Genomic DNA, 16,400 nt, shown 5'->3' on the forward strand with positions numbered 1-16,400 from the left:
GTGCATTACATGATATGCTAACTAGTATTACCACCCCAGGAGCCAGTTTCTATCCTTGTGACACTGCATTACATCAGAACTATTCTCCAAACACGCTATGGGTTATTGTAGAAACAACACATAGGACCAGATTTACAAAGCCCTAGCACCACTTTAGCACTTTATCACTTTAAGTGACACTCTGGTGGTGCTATTCACTGCACCATTTTTGCAAGGAGGCATTAAGCCACTCTTTGTGGCCTCACGCCTTCTTGTAAATATGGGCCCCTCCGATGCAGTTTTCTGTGGCAGAGGAGCAAGCAATGGCTGTTGCTGTGGGTGTTCCACTGCAGCACCCATTGCTTTTGATGCTGCCCAAGTTTATTAGAAATCCTACATCTGTGGCAGTGTAGAAAACTAATGCCACCTCAGAGGTGGCGTTATCATGGCGCAACGAGGAGGAATATTTTTATTCCTCCTTCTTTGTGCTTTTTCTATGTGTGGTGCATTCTGCAGCACACAAAGAAGTGCCAAATCACCATTGTAGATTGTTTATGTTCAGGAATGGAGACCTTCCTGCACATAAGCAATCACACCCCTCAATGCAGACATCCTTGCACAATGATGCATAGATGCCTGCGTTGGCACTGGCAGCTAAATTTAGCACCGGCGCAGGAGGGAAACCCAGGGGTGCACAGTATTTTTGTAAATACGGCTCATCCCAGCGCTTCAAAAGTAGTGCATCGCTGTACATTTTTTCACAGTGTCGCACTGCACCACTTTTTTGTAAATCTGGGCCATAGTTTCAAGGAGGGTAGACGGCATTCTGGTCATGACAGTCCTGTGACTCATAACACATGGCCAACAGCTTTGCTGATCCTGGCTCTGACTCTTCTGCTTCCGGTGAGGTTTCCCATCCAGCCAACAGGCAGACCACTGATATTCTATTCAGGTATGGGGCTGGGGCTAATCCTTTATGTTGCGCCACACAGAGGGTTAGAACCATTATGCTCTCAGATCTAGACATAGGGTATTAGTAGGAACCACATAAAATAGTGGGGTTATTTATATCCTTCACTTTGACTGTAATGTTGGTTACCTTGCTATGTTTCATCTGACTAATTATCGCAGCACATGCTTTTTTAACACTAGGATGCAATTGCTTCAATAAATACACTGAAATCCAGTGTGCATTTTGTGTCTTGCCTTGGCATGCAGGAGAAATCGAGTGAAAGGGGTATGATCTGTTTCCACAGCTTCCCTGAGGAGTTAGAAGTGTCAGGTCCAGGTCACCACAAATCACCTCACACCCCGGCAGATTTGGAGGTTTGAGTGAGGCACTGCAAGCTAGCCAGGAGTTAGGCCGAAAGCTGCGAAGCAACGTGGGTTGTACCCAGACTTCCACGTATGGTGGTGCTGCCGTCCTAAACATGCTGTCTTATTACCAAAATAGGAACTGCATAACAGAAGAGCCTGACAATGATGGTTTACCACCCACAAGAGTAGAATGATTCCAGAGATTCAAAGAGAACCCTTATCCTCTTCTAAGCTGCCATTTCGGCAGCCACCATAGCTCAAGAAGAGAATGAGAAAGAGGAGGATGAACAGATTCTTGGTACTCAGGAAACATCTCAAGAAAGGCCTTGAGGCTGGCCAGCAGTTTCTCTCCTAGAAACAGCAACTGATGCATAAATATTTGTCCAGGCTCTTCTCTACCCACATTGCAGCATACAAGTACCCCAGTTGACACCTCTTCTCCACCATCCAACTCAAGTGCAACTCTTGCCTTCTCTTCATCTACTGAGCGAGAAATGACTGGTGAGGGGTTTCTTACACCTAATAATCAATTCCCTTCCGCAGCCTCCCAGATGGGTTCCCTCTTTATAATGCACGAACTGCTGGCATTGTTAGACACATACATGCAGGATGATGACATCAAAGCATGTAAGACTTTGAGAAGTTGTAGCATGGACATCTTCATTCCTCGATGGAGTAGGATGGAAACCAAGTCTTGGTTGTGTAGATTATACAGACACAATGCTTCAGGTGCATGTGCCTACCTGGAGTGTCAACTTATACATGTCAGTCTATCGAGGCCCAACACCACCCACTAAGACTCACCATTCCCTTATACCCTAACAAAAACCCATCTGCACTCCCCACAAAGACACCATTCCACAGTTGTCCTTGGAGACGGACATCGACCAAAAACCCCATCAACCATCCACCCAACTCCTCACTGACCCAACCTCAAACAAAAATACACACACCCCAAGATGAATGCAAACATTGTTTGTGAATCTTAACGTATAACATCCAGTTTAACCTGCCGCCCTGGTGTGTCCTTTCAGGTATGCCTTGCTAAAGAACCTAATTGTACAGAACCAGTTGTACTGCATCGTGCTCAGCAATTCCTTTTGATTGACATTTTTACTTACTTCAGCATAATTACACACACTCACAAAAGAGTAGCAACACGTGCAAGTTAAATGTGAAAATAAATGTGCTTATAAATAATTAAAGTAAATATTGTGATTGAATTTGAATGAACCCCTTTGCTGCCAGGCCTCCCACCCCCCACAGTGCTGAGCATCTTTGTGGCTATTTTGGGGTAGGTGGTAGTTAGGTCCTTAGAACATTTTGTCCACAAAACCTATCCACACTGTAGGAGCCTGGCCTGGCTTGTAGTGGGTACCTTGGGTACTTACACCTTACACCAGGTCCAGTTATCCCTTGTTAGTGAATGTAGTAGTGTTCTAGCAGGTTAGGATGATAGAGGTAGCTATAGCAGAGCAGCTTAGGCTGAACTAGGAGACATGCAAAGCTCCTGCAGTACCACTTATAGTCACACAGCACTTGCACACAAGTAAATACAATACTCAGGGGGTCATTCCGACCCCGGCGGGCGGCGGGCGCCGCCCGCCATGCGGTTACCGGCGAATGACCGCACCGCGGTCAAAAGACCGCGGCGGTCATTCTGACTTTCCTGCTGGGCGGGCGGGCGACCACCAAAAGGCCGCCCGCCCACCCAGCGGGAAAGCCCCAGCAACGATGAAGCCAGCTCCGAATGGAGCCGGCGGAGTTGCTGGTGTGCGACGGGTGCAGTGGCACCCGTCGCGATTTTCAGTGTCTGCTAGGCAGACACTGAAAATCATTATGGGGCCCTGTTAGGGGGCCCCTGCACTGCCCATACCTGTGGCATGGGCAGTGCAGGGGCCCCCAGGGGCCCCACAACACCCGTTCCCGCCATCCTGTTCCTGGCGGTTTTTACCGCCAGGACCAGGATGGCGGGAAGGCGGTCGGAATCCCCATGGCGGTGCTGCGAGCAGCACCGCCATGGAGGATTCTTTGGGGCAGGGGTAATCCGGCGGGAAACCGCCGGTTGCCCTTTTCTGACCGCGGCTTTACCGCCGCGGTCAGAATTGCCCATGAAGCACCGCCAGCCTGTTGGCGGTGCTTCCGCGGCACTCTGCCCTGGCGGTTTTCAACCGCCAGGGTCAGAATGACCGCCTCAGTGTTACCAAAAATAAAGGCATTTATTTGGGTGACAAAGTACCAAAAATATCTTAAAGACATTACTCCTTCTGGAGGTAAGTATTATACAAAATATATACACTAGACACCAACATTAGACAAGTAAATAGTCATAGAACAATGCAAACTGTAGGAAATCCCATATAATGCAATGGGAGAAAATAGGTCTAGGGGCAACACAAACCATATACTAAAAGAGTGGAATGTGAATCACGAATTCCCCCCTAGACAAGTGTAGTGTGTGCAGAATCACTGGGAGAGTATGAATACAGTAAAGGTTGGTAAATTACCCTACCCCAGAGCCCAGAAAAGCAGGAGTAAAGTACTGCAAGTTTCATTACGACACACTACACCTCGTTTTTTGGATTTTGCAGCAGCCAACCAAGTCTGCAAAGAACAACTGCTGGATTATTGGACCTGAAGACCTGCAAAGGAAGGGGACCAAGTCCAGAAGTCCAAAGAAGTTCCAGGAAGTACGGGAGCCCCGGCCAACCCAGAAGAGGGTGCAAAAGAAGAGTCCCTTGTTAGTAGAAGACTGAAGAAATGCACCCTAGGAAGATGCCAGTGGGTTCCTGCATGATGCAAAAGATGTACCACAATGTGAGGATTGTTGCAGATGAGATTTCGTGTTGGAAGGTGCCAACAAGCCATGGCTACGACAAAAGTGCATTTTTCATCAAAATGACGCTGGATGGACCCAGGAGGGACCTGGGGGCCTCAACTCTGTATGAGGAGGAAGAGGAAGCTCTCAGCACTTTAGAGAACCCTCAGGATGCCAGCAAGCACCCCCAGAAGCAGCAGGATCTGGGGTCAAAGGAGGTGCAAAATGTGGTTGATGCAGCACAACAAAAGAAGGTCCCACACCGCCGGAGAACAACTCAGCAAGTTGAGCATCGCAAGGTGGAGTACTGGGGACCTGGGCCAGACTGCATGAAGGAATTTTGCAAAGAGTGCACAGAGGCCTCAGGAAACAAAGAAGACACAATACACAGGGGTACTATAATTCTCAGGGAAGGCCATTTCTTAGCTCCTCCAAAATATGTCAGTAGGACCTCAGGACAGTCTACGTTGATGATGTCCACCCTCTGTGTCCTTAGGAGCATGCTCGTCACCATGAGAGGAGTCCTACGGTACCAGTTGTCGCCTTGGAAGATGCCTGCTTGGAGCAGGGGAGTGGCTCCGTCACTCCACGGGAGATTTCTTTGGTCCTTCTGGTGCAGGATGAAGACATGGAGTCCCCAGAGCGTGCACACAAGGGAAACTGTTGCAGTTGCTGAATTGGAGCTGAGGTTGCTGAAGAAAAGTGTCTCTTGTAGACACTTTGTTGCAGTTACAGCGTTTCTTGGAGCAGGCTGCGGTTGATCCGAGGTCAGAAGAGTCTGAAGTTGTTGCAGAGGATTCCTGAAAGAAACTTGCAAGCAGAAGCTGAAGAGAACCCACAGGAGAGACCTTAAATAGCCCTGAGAGGGAGATTGGCTACCTTATTAGGTATGGACCTATCTTGAGGGGTCTCTGATGTCACCTGCTGGCACTGGCCACTCAGAGCCCTCCAGAGTGCCCCCACACCTTGCAAGCAAGATGGCTGAATTCTGGGACACACTGGAGGAGCTCTGGGCACCACCCCTGGAGTGGTGATGGACAGGGGAGTGGTCACTCCCCTTTCCCTTGTCCAGTTTCCCGCCAGAGCAGCGGAAAAGGGGTCCCTGAACTGGTGTAGACTGGTTTATGCAAGGAGGGCAACATCTGTGCCCTTCAAAGCATTTCCAGAGGCTGGGGCAGGATACCCCTCCCCAGCCTGTAACAACTATTTCCAACACCGTGCTCTCAGAGGAAATGCTTTGTTCTGCGTTCCTGGGACTGGGCTACCCAGACCCCAGGAGGGCAGGACCCTGTCTGTGAGGTGGCAGCAGCTGTAGCTGCAGTACAAGTCTCAGAGAGCTGGTTTGGCAGTACTGGGGGTCCATAGTGGAGCCCCCAGGATGCATGGAATTGCCTCCCCAATAACAGATTTGGAATAGGGGGACAATTCCATGATCTTAGACTTGTTACATGGCCGTATTCGGAGTGACCATTGTGAAGCTACATATGGGTATTGACCTATATGTAGTGCACGCGTGTAATGGCGTCCCCGCACTCACAAAGTCCGGGGAAATGGGCCTGAACTGTGTGGGGGCACCTTTGCTAGTGCAATGGTGCCCTCAGACTTAGTAACTTTACACCTAATCTTCAGCAATTGAGGGTTAGACATATAGGTGACTTATAAGTTACTTAGGTGCAATGAAAATGGCTGTGAAATAGTGTGTGCACTACTTCACGCAGGCTGCAATGGCAGTCCTGTATAAGGGTTTGTCTGAGCTCCCTATGGGTGGCAAAAGAAATGCTGCAGCCCATATGGATCTCCTGGAACCCCAATGCCCAGGGAACCTAGGTACCATATACTAGGGACTAATAAGGGGGGGTCCAGTTTGCCAACTGAAATTGGTAAATGAAGTCACTGGCCTACAGTGACAAATATAAAAGCAGAGAAAGCATAGGCACTGAGGTTCTGGTTAGCAGAGCCTCAGTGACACAGTTAGGCACTACACAGGCATACATATTAGGCCACAAACTATGAGCACTGGGGTCCGGGCTAGCAGGAGTCCGGTGAGACAGGAAAAACACACTGACATATAGGTTTTTATCTATGAGCACTGGGGTCCTGGCTAGCAGGATCCCAGTGACACAGTAAAAACACACTAACACACACTCATAAACAGGCCAAAAGTGGGGGTAACCATGCTAGAAAGAGGCTACTTTCTCACAGTATTGCATTAGAAAAAGTCAGTACTGAATAGAAAGAAGGCAGTACTGCAGTAGAAAGAGGCAGTATAGCAGTAGAAAGAGGCAGTATTGCATTAGAAAAACAGCAGTATTGCAGTAGGAAGAGGCTGTACGCAGTAGAAAGGAGGTTGTATCACAGTAGAAAGAGACAGTACTCCAGCAGAAAGGAGGCATTATCACAATAGAAAGAGGCAGTACTGCATTAGAAAGGAAGCTGTATTGCAGTAGAAGAGGCAAATACTGCACTAGAAAGAGGCAGTATTGCAGTGGAAAGGAGGCAGTACTACAGGAGAAAGAGACAGTACTGCAGTAGAAAGAGGCCGTACTGCAGTAGAAAGAGGCAGTATTGAAAGAAGGTAGTAGTACAGTAGAAAGAGGCAGTACTGCAGTAGAAAGGAGGGAGTATCACACTCAAAAGAGGCAGTACTGCAGTAGAAAGAGGCAGTACTACATTAGAAATAGGCAGTACTGCAGTAGAAAGGAGACGGTATCGCAGTAGAAAGAGATATTACTGGGTTAGAAAGAGGCAGTATCGCAGTAGAAAGAGGCAGTACTGCAGTAGAGAGGAGGCTGTATCACAGTAGAAAGAGCCAGTACTACAGTTGAAAGAGACAGTATCGCAGAATAAAGAGGCAGCATCACAGTAGAAATAGGCGGTACTTCAGTAGAAAGAGACAGTATTGCAGTAGAAATAGACAGTACTGCAGTAGAAAGAGGAAGTACTGCAGTAGAAAGAGGCAGTATTGAAAGAAGGTAGTAGTACAGTAGAAAGAGGCAGTACTGCAGTAGAAAGGAGGGAGTATCACACTCAAAAGAGGCAGTACTGCAGTAGAAAGAGGCAGTACTACATTAGAAATAGGCAGTACTGCAGTAGAAAGGAGACGGTATCGCAGTAGAAAGAGATATTACTGGGTTAGAAAGAGGCAGTATCGCAGTAGAAAGAGGCAGTACTGCAGTAGAGAGGAGGCTGTATCACAGTAGAAAGAGCCAGTACTACAGTTGAAAGAGACAGTATCGCAGAATAAAGAGGCAGTATCACAGTAGAAATAGGCGGTACTTCAGTAGAAAGAGACAGTATTGCAGTAGAAATAGACAGTACTGCAGTAGAAAGAGGAAGTACTGCAGTAGAAAGGAGGCAGTACTGCAGCATAAAGACAGCAGTATTGCAGTAGAAAGAGGCAGTATTGCAGTAGAATGTAAGCAGTATAGCAGTAGAACGAGGCAGTACTGCAGTATGAAGGAGGTTATATAGCAGTAGAAACAGGCAGTACTGCAGTAGAAAGAGGCAGTACTGTAGTAGAAAGAGGTAGTACTGCAGTAGAAAAGATGCAGTTTCACAGTCCAAAGACAGTAGTATCACAGTAGAAAGAGGCAGTACTGCAGAAGTAAGAGGCAGTACTGCAGTAGAAAAGAGGCAGTTTTACAGCAGAACGACAGTAGTATCGCAATAGAAAGAGGCAGTACTGCAGTAGCAAGGAGACAGTACTACAGTGGAAAGAGGCACTACTGTAGTAGAAAGGAAGTAGAATCATAGTAGAAAGAAGCAGCCCTGCAGTAGAAAGGAGTCAGTTTCACAGTAGAAAGACAGCAGTACTATAGTTGAAAATCAGCAGTATTGCAGTAGAAAGAGGCAGTTTCACAGTAGAAAGACAGCATTAATGCACTATAAAGGCAGCAATACTGCATCAGAAAGAAGGCAGTATCGCAGTAGAAAGAGGCAGTACTGCAATAGAAAGGAGGCAGTACAGCTGTAAACAGGAGACAGTACTGCAGTAGAAAGGAGGCAGTTTCACAGTAGAAAGACAGTAGTAATGCACTATAAAGGCAGCAGTACTGCATCAGAAAGAAGGCAGTATCGCAGTAGAAAGAGGCAGTACTGCAGTAGAAAGGAGGCAGTATCACACTCAAAAGAGGCAGTACTGCAGTAGAAAGAGGCAGCACTACAGTAGAAATGGGCAGTAATGCAGTAGAAAGGAGACAGTATCGCAGTAGAAAGAGATAGTACTGGGTTAGAAAGAGGCAGTATCGCAGTAGAAAGAGGCAGTACTGCAGCAGAAAGGAGGCTGTATCACAGTAGAAAGAGCCAGTACTACAGTTGAAAGAGACAGTATCGCAGAATAAAGAGGCAGTATCACAGTAGAAATAGGCGGTACTGCAGTAGAAAGAGACAGTATTGCAGTAGAAATAGACAGTACTGCAGTAGAAAGAGGCAGCACTACAGTAGAAATGGGCAGTAATGCAGTAGAAAGGAGACAGTATCGCAGTAGAAAGAGATAGTACTGGGTTAGAAAGAGGCAGTATCGCAGTAGAAAGAGGCAGTACTGCAGCAGAAAGGAGGCTGTATCACAGTAGAAAGAGCCAGTACTACAGTTGAAAGAGACAGTATCGCAGAATAAAGAGGCAGTATCACAGTAGAAATAGGCGGTACTGCAGTAGAAAGAGACAGTATTGCAGTAGAAATAGACAGTACTGCAGTAGAAAGAGGAAGTACTGCAGTAGAAAGGAGGCAGTGCTGCAGCATAAAGACAGCAGTATTGCAGTAGAAAGAGGCAGTATTGCAGTAGAAAGTCAACAGTATAGCAGTAGAACGAGGCAGTACTGCAGTATGAAGGAGTTTATATAGCAGTAGAAAGAGGCAGTACTACGGTACAAAGAGGCAGTACTGCAGTAGAAAGAGGCAGTACTGTAGTAGAAAGAGGTAGTACTGCAGTAGAAAGGATGCAGTTTCACAGTCGAAAGACAGTAGTATCACAGTAGAAAGAGGCAGTACTGCAGAAGTAAGAGGCAGTACTGCAGTAGAAAGGAGGCAGTTTCACAGTAGAAAGACAGTAGTAATGCACTATAAAGGCAGCAGTACTGCATCAGAAAGAAGGCAGTATCGCAGTAGAAAGAGGCAGTACTGCAGTAGAAAGGAGGCTGTATCACAGTAGAAAGGGGGCAGTATTGAAAGGAGGCAGCACTGCAGTAGAAAGGAGGCAGTATCACAGTAAAAAGAGGCAGCACTGCAGTAGAAAGAGGCAGTACTGCAGTAGAAAGACAGTAGTAATTCACTAGAAAGACCGCAGTTCCACAACAGAAATAAGGTAGTACTGTAGTAGAAAAAGACAGTACTGCAGTAGAAAGGAGGCAGTTTCACAGTAGAAAGACAGTAATAATGCACTATAAAGACAGCTGTACCGCTGCAGAAAGAAGGCAGTACTTTAGGTCAGTAATAGAGTTCCCTCGGAAGTAAAAGGGGAGGGTAGCCTACATCAGGTTATAACCACAGGGCCCAATGCATTACGTTAAAAAGTTTATTTTTGTCATGTGAAATCCAACAAACTGTGACACAATATTATATAGTAGAATTTGTCCAGTAGTTGTTGTTTCATTATCCAAGTGTTTTTGGTTTCCTTTCTCTGAAGTCAGCCAAAAGGCTGCAGTACATCCGTATTGCTCTATATAGTAGTGTTGCATTGCACATCAATGCACTATGCTGCAGTGCACAGCATTGAATGAATGAACAGCATCTACAGCAATGTCATGGCAGGAAATGACACAGGAGGCGGCCGCAGAAGCGGTGGACCTCAGGGATGTCTGACAAGAGCAGACTAAGGAACTGGTGGAAGAGCTGCTCAGCAGAGTGAGACCACCCATGTGAGACCCATCTACACCCATGAGTCACTAGGTCCACTGCAGACGTTTCAATCCACCTGAACAAGAGGTCACAAGGCAGGTCCACATTCATACCTTGTACCAAAAAGAGCAGCCTCTGGGTCAAGTGCATCAGAGTGCCATAGGATGGGTGACTTCTGTCTAGCAGTGCAAGGTCACCCCAATGCTAGGGTCACAAGAGGCAAACCACAGTACCAAAAGTAAAGTGATTGCAAACAGTAGTGAGTCCAGAGGTTGGTTTGGTAGCAAAGGAGAATGCAGAGGTGGCCCTCACTTGCATCTTCAGTAACACAAGGCACTATCTTACTACTCAGGGGACTTTGTGAAGCAGAGGAAAGAGATGTATTCAGACAGTAGGTACTCTCCCCAATATACTTCAACTAGATGTCTGGGAAAGGAGATACCTTATTTCCAATAACGATTCTTTGGGGAAACAAACTCATTTCAATGGTTACATGAAGCTCGGGGCCCCAAGGAGGAAGAAATACCAGCTATCTCTTGTCAGAAACTCCTTGCTCAGAAAACAGGGCAACGAAAACGAAATATGGCATTTGCTGCTTGTAAAATACATTAGAAAGAGGAAGTTGAAATCACTTTTCAAGAAGAACAGGGAAAAGACTCAGCCCTTCAATATGTCCAGGCTCGGTCACGAGGTGAAACCAATCCCTATTGCATACCCACCTGTTCTTATTTCCAGAAAAAAGGGTCAGGCACACTGGACAGTACCATACACTGGAAACAGAAACAATACTTCTGCCATAGCCCTTCAGAAAAAGCAGCCTTATGATAAGCAAATAGGTGTTTAATGGCAGAACACCAAGGGCTGAAAAAACATCCATTCCCAATTTTATTAGCCCAAAGTATATACACAGACCTCCAGCTATTGTGAATAACATGTGCCAGAATAAGACACTTCCTCTGGAGGGCCCCATTACAACTGTAGCTTATATTGTAACTTAACAATTGACATCATAGGACTTTCTGAACCTACAGGAAGGGGACATAGGCATAGCTAAGTGAAAATTAATGATGCTAAAGATATCTTGAAGCCTTCTTGTTGAAGGTTATTGCCAGATTCCATGAGGCTGATGTCTTGTTACCATGTTTTGTCATGGGTTGGATTCCCTGACAAAATATTACCAAATCCTGGCACCTGCTTCATGTTTCCGTTGTTGCAACATCTTTGTCAGTTATTAAACATAAAAAAAATCAAGATTGCTGTTTATCACCCTCAGACAGATATATTCATAGAAAGGTGCAATCTGATGATTAAATAAAGTTGAGAAATTCGAACAGCGCTTATGAAAAAACTGGGATAAGCTGTTACCTCTACTGTTGTTTATCTTACATAGTACTCCTCAGTCTTCCTCAGCCTTCCATCATTTGAGTTATTGTTTGAGCGGCAGCATAGAAACCTTCTCAGAACAAAAACAGTTGGCAGAAGAGGAGAATGAGCAGTGTATCTCAGTCAATTATGTGTTGCAACCACAAGAAGACTTGGGATCTGGCCGCTATGAATCTGCAGAAAGATCAGCATTGGCATTGACAGTACTACAACAAGGTGACGCACATACACACTCCACAGTCATGGAATAACATTTTAGTATTGATAACAACACTAGAAAATGCATTGTTTGCACAGTGTCAGACTTTATCCACTAAAATAAGTTTTGGGATCTGTCACCTACATAGTGGAGCAGCCAGATTGGAAACCTGTAGTCCGAACCTCTCACAGAAATGTACTACAAAATGAGAAACATTAACGCACAGGCAATAAACACCACAATAGTGTAATGCTAAATGAAATGAAATAGAACTATGGTTATGAAAGGAAACCAACCAATTAAAAGCAGTGTTCCATCAAAAAGTCCAAGCATTTTTTGTTTCTTTAATAACTCTGATGCTGTTTAATAAATCTGCACAAAATATTCCAAAATCGAAGTTCACTCACTTTGACTCCTTTCTTTTTGCAGTTTTAGATAGTGCAAACTCAGCCCAGATTTCTTGGAGCAGCAGTTACATTACACAAAGTCATATTATTATTTTTAAAACGTTTCTATGTAAATAGAGGTTTAGAATGCATGGTGCTGGACAACCCCAAGCCACTTGTGGAATGTGACAAACTGGACTATGCCAAATAGACCTGGTTACATTTATTGCTATGGGGCAGGGCACAGGCAGCAAAAGTGGTGGTGCGCATGAGATTCACCTATGTGCTGGGCATGCTACTGCTGCAGGAGGCCTTATAGGTGTTGAGATCAATAGATAAAAGAATCAGGACTTTATCTGGGGGGGATGGACAACCTAGGTTGGACACACCTAAAAGTAGGACATGCAGTGGCTGAGGTCTCTCCTCTGTGGAATCTTTACTATATAGCCCTCTATCTGAAGCATGTAGCCTATATGCAGCCTCATGACCAAGTCACCCACTGTAGGTAATGATTGAGAGTGCCCCTAACAAGGTGCTCTATAAGTATGATGCCTCTGCAGGTGCAAACATTAATCTCATTATTCAGACCATGAGCTCACAAGCTTCTCTTGGCAGACACTCACCTACATGGTAAAGTGTCACTATGGCATACTGCCAAAATACACATTGGAGGAGAAATGCTCAACCTGGACCGGTGGCACTTGGCAGGGATCTTATCCTTGCACCCAGTCATACACAAGGGGCTCTGAAATCTTTTGAGATCCTCCGTGAGAAATTCCAGTTATCACTAACCCAGCAGTGGAGATATATGCAATTGTGTAACTGTCTCACCAGTAGGCTGGGAGCACAGCCTGGGACTTCCCAGACATCCCCGGTAATAACTTACCTCAGTACCTGGGGGCATTTTAAGGGAGTTATGTTGCACCTATATAATCTCCTGGCAGTACCCCTATACTGCCAGTCACAGGCCAACAGAGTATGCACCATCTGACAGTATCAGCTCCACGTGGAATATAAGAATGAGGACTGGGTCAAGCATCTGGACAATCTTGACAACCGAGCAAGGGAGGCCAGGATAGAATTCTGCCTCTTTAAAATGCTCCAAGGCTGACACTGGGTGCCTGCAAAACTCAAGACGGAGAGGCTCTTGTATCATTCTGACTGTTGGTGCTATGACCATAAAAAATGCTGCATAGTGGAAATGCTTCATGACTGCCCTGACGTGCTTCTATTCTGGAATGCAGTGGAACACACATTGAGCAGAGCAGAAGCAATCCCCACTCCACTGATGCACCATTTGATAATGGTTCCTGACACAGCAGACTGCCTCTCATTGTCCAATCAGAAGCGCAGACTGCTTCATACATCCCTCGCAGCAGCCAAGCTCTGCATCCTACGCCACTGGTGCCCCCTATGTATGAAAAGCTCATCCGCAGTTTACAGTACAAGGCAAACGTTTTTCTCCATGCATGGTTGCCCTTCCTGCTCAACAATTCTTGAAATGGAATAACTCGATCGACTCCCTTTATCCCGAACCCTTGCCTGTCCATCACTGCCCCTCCACTCTGCCCGGTCCCACCCTTCCAGTAATTACTCCCAGCTCTCCCTTTCTGTTTTGGTACATGACCATGTTGAATAGTAGAAATATAATGGTATGCACAAAAACTATGTAGCAAGTTAGTTAGATATGGATGTCTATTTCCAGAACTTCTCTGGAGAATTTGAGGCATTGTAGATTATTGACTAATGCAGAATGCAGGGTGGGCTGGTGGAGTCAGCCATGGCGCCACATGATGGCTTTGTGATATGCTCACGCACCTGGGGACCTGACATAGGTGCTAGGCCCACAGCCGGGGGATGGTGATCCAGGAGAGTGTATGATTGCTGCCACCACTACCTATCCTGTGAAGGGGCCTGGGTGAGGCCTTTCCTGCCTAGATGCAGCCCTACAGCCTTTGGAGAACCACTCTCACTCTTTGCCCCTTCTGCTTTTGCCCGGCCCCTGATTCGACTGTATCCTTGCTGGACCATATTTGGGTCCCCTTTAGCCTTGTTCAGTGACGGAGTAGGTACCTATGAGGCTGTGGAAAGGCCCTGCATTCTGAGAAGCTTGCTGTTGGGACCCACTGGGGTGTCTGGCGGCCCCATTTCTTTCAACCTCTGCTCTTGACTTTAAATGGCATGTTGGAGGGCTGCATCTGCCTGTCTGGCAAACACCCTGGGACTCACTCTCTCTGGCTCCCCCTGCAGTGCCTGACCTTGGAGAGCCAGCCCTAACCACAGCTCATTTTTGGGACACTCTCATAGGACAGGCAAACTCCACCGCCACTCAAACTTCTCCTTATCCTTATCAGCCCTTCCGGGTCACACCATCCCCTATCTATTGTCTCCCAAATGATTTAACTTCTCCCTCCAGACCATCAGAAGGTGGCAATTTGCATTTGGGACACTTTTGTGACTCACCCACCCCTCTTGCACGGGTCAGTCAATACTTGCTGCCTAGGCCCTAGAGTTGAGACTTCTCCCTGCATTGTGACAGCTGATCTAGGAGGAGGGCTGTCTCTGTCAGAGACATTCAGCCTGGATTACAGATGTGGGTCCCTTGCTCACTGTGCACCTGGATTCAAGCTAGCGTGGCTGATGAAGGGTGATGCCCTGAGACTGGTCCCAGGATGCTTGTTTCTGGTCCAGGAAGAACCTGGCCTGGCAGTTCCGGCTGGACTGTTCCCATGTGAAACAGGGTCAAGACTGATTTGGGGGGTTATTACAACTTTGGAGGAGGTGTTAATCCGTTCCAAAAGTGACGGTAAAGTGACGGATATACCACCAGCCGTATTACGAGTTCCATAGGATATAATGGACTCGTAATATGGCTGGTGGTATATCCGTCACTTTACCGTCACTTTTGGGACGGATTAACACCTCCTCCAAAGTTGTAATGACCCCCTTGGTCTTTGGTTAAGTAGAAAGTTACTATGTTGTGCTGACGTTTAGTCTGATCTCCTTATTCTATCACTTTGTCCCTCATTCGTCTCCTTTCTTTTGATCAGTTTCCTCTTGTTTCCTTCTAGGATTTCCCACTCCTGGGACCGGATGTCTCGGGCAGAAACACACAGAAATGACAGGTAAGTATCTCTGCTTTCTTATGTATAATTGTCTTCCTTTTCTTCTTCTCCTATCTTCTCTTTTCTTCCTTCTTTTTCTGTCCTAACTGTTCCGCTTTCATTCTTTACAGTTTCTCCTGTTTTGTATGGACAGGTTCCTCTTATGTACCCTTCTCATCAGAGTAGAAAAACAACAGATGATCTTTTCTGTGGTTATCGCCCTGTTTCCGAATACCTGAAAATGCACTTGGTTCTTGTAGCAATCGCTCTCCAAATGATCATGTTGTGACACTAGAATACCCCAAGTAAATACAAAAAGAAAAAACCTGTTTCAGTCTTCCCTTCTGCTCCTGGTAGTATTCCCACCTCCCACCTACTAGCTTAACAAAAGCCCTCGCAACCCCTGCAGTACGGGAAGGGCCGGGCTCCAGGACCCCCCAAGCACAGTACACTGTGCATGGGAGGCGGGCCCCCAATCTGAGAGTTCCTTACTTGTATTCTGCTGGCCCCCCCTCAAGTTTCGTTACACCACTGCTCCTGTGTCAAGGCTGCTTTCTCCAGCCTAGTATACAGGCACTAACATGGTTAAGCCATGCTACCCGATGAGTATGGCTAGGGCCAGGAACCTCTCAGGTCCCATTGATGCTCAGGAGGCACAGTGGCAAAAGTGGTGGCCTCCCGTTATCATCCCTAGACTTGCCTCAGTTCCTTGAATCCCACGATTCCTCTGGGTCATTTTTTTCAGTGGCTCGATATGCTACCTCCTCGACTCCTTGTCCTTTTTCTAATTCTCTCTACTTTCCTGACTTCCATCCTCCTCCCAGGGGCGTAGGTTTGGTTGGGAGGTGGTGTTTGAGGTGTGACAATGAATAATGAAATAAATGCATTCTTGGCCTGAGGGTTGGGTCTGGTGGCCCTGACTCGGCCTCCTAGGCCTTTGTTTTTTTTTCTTTGTCCTTATTTGACTAAAAGCTTTTAGCTTGTTCATTTTTACAGGCCCTTAGAAAGAGGCCCACCTTATACAAATCCTCATGGGAATAATTCATCCTAAGTCTTGGTCATCTCATCCCTTCACCCTTTGGCATACTCTTTTTTAGTTTGAAAATTTGCGATTCACACCGCCCTAATCTCACTGACTAACCTACTCTCCTGCCTTATCCTTCCTGTCTGTAGCCCTGGTGAGAAAATGTAAGTCTGTTCTCTCTTTCTGTGTTGTTTCCTTGATAACTGTTTGTCTTTCCTCCTTTCCTCCTAATTTTTCCCCTTGTTTTCTTCATTCTTTAGGGACGGTGACCGAGCACCCTGGGCCTCCCACTGATGGGTTAAGAGGTAAATATGAGAGCACATCAGACTCCTCACCTTCCTTTCAAAGGGCCTGA

The sequence above is a fragment of the Pleurodeles waltl genome, chromosome 4_2 (assembly GCF_031143425.1).
Source record: "Pleurodeles waltl isolate 20211129_DDA chromosome 4_2, aPleWal1.hap1.20221129, whole genome shotgun sequence".
Taxonomy (NCBI): Eukaryota; Metazoa; Chordata; class Amphibia; order Caudata; family Salamandridae; genus Pleurodeles; species Pleurodeles waltl.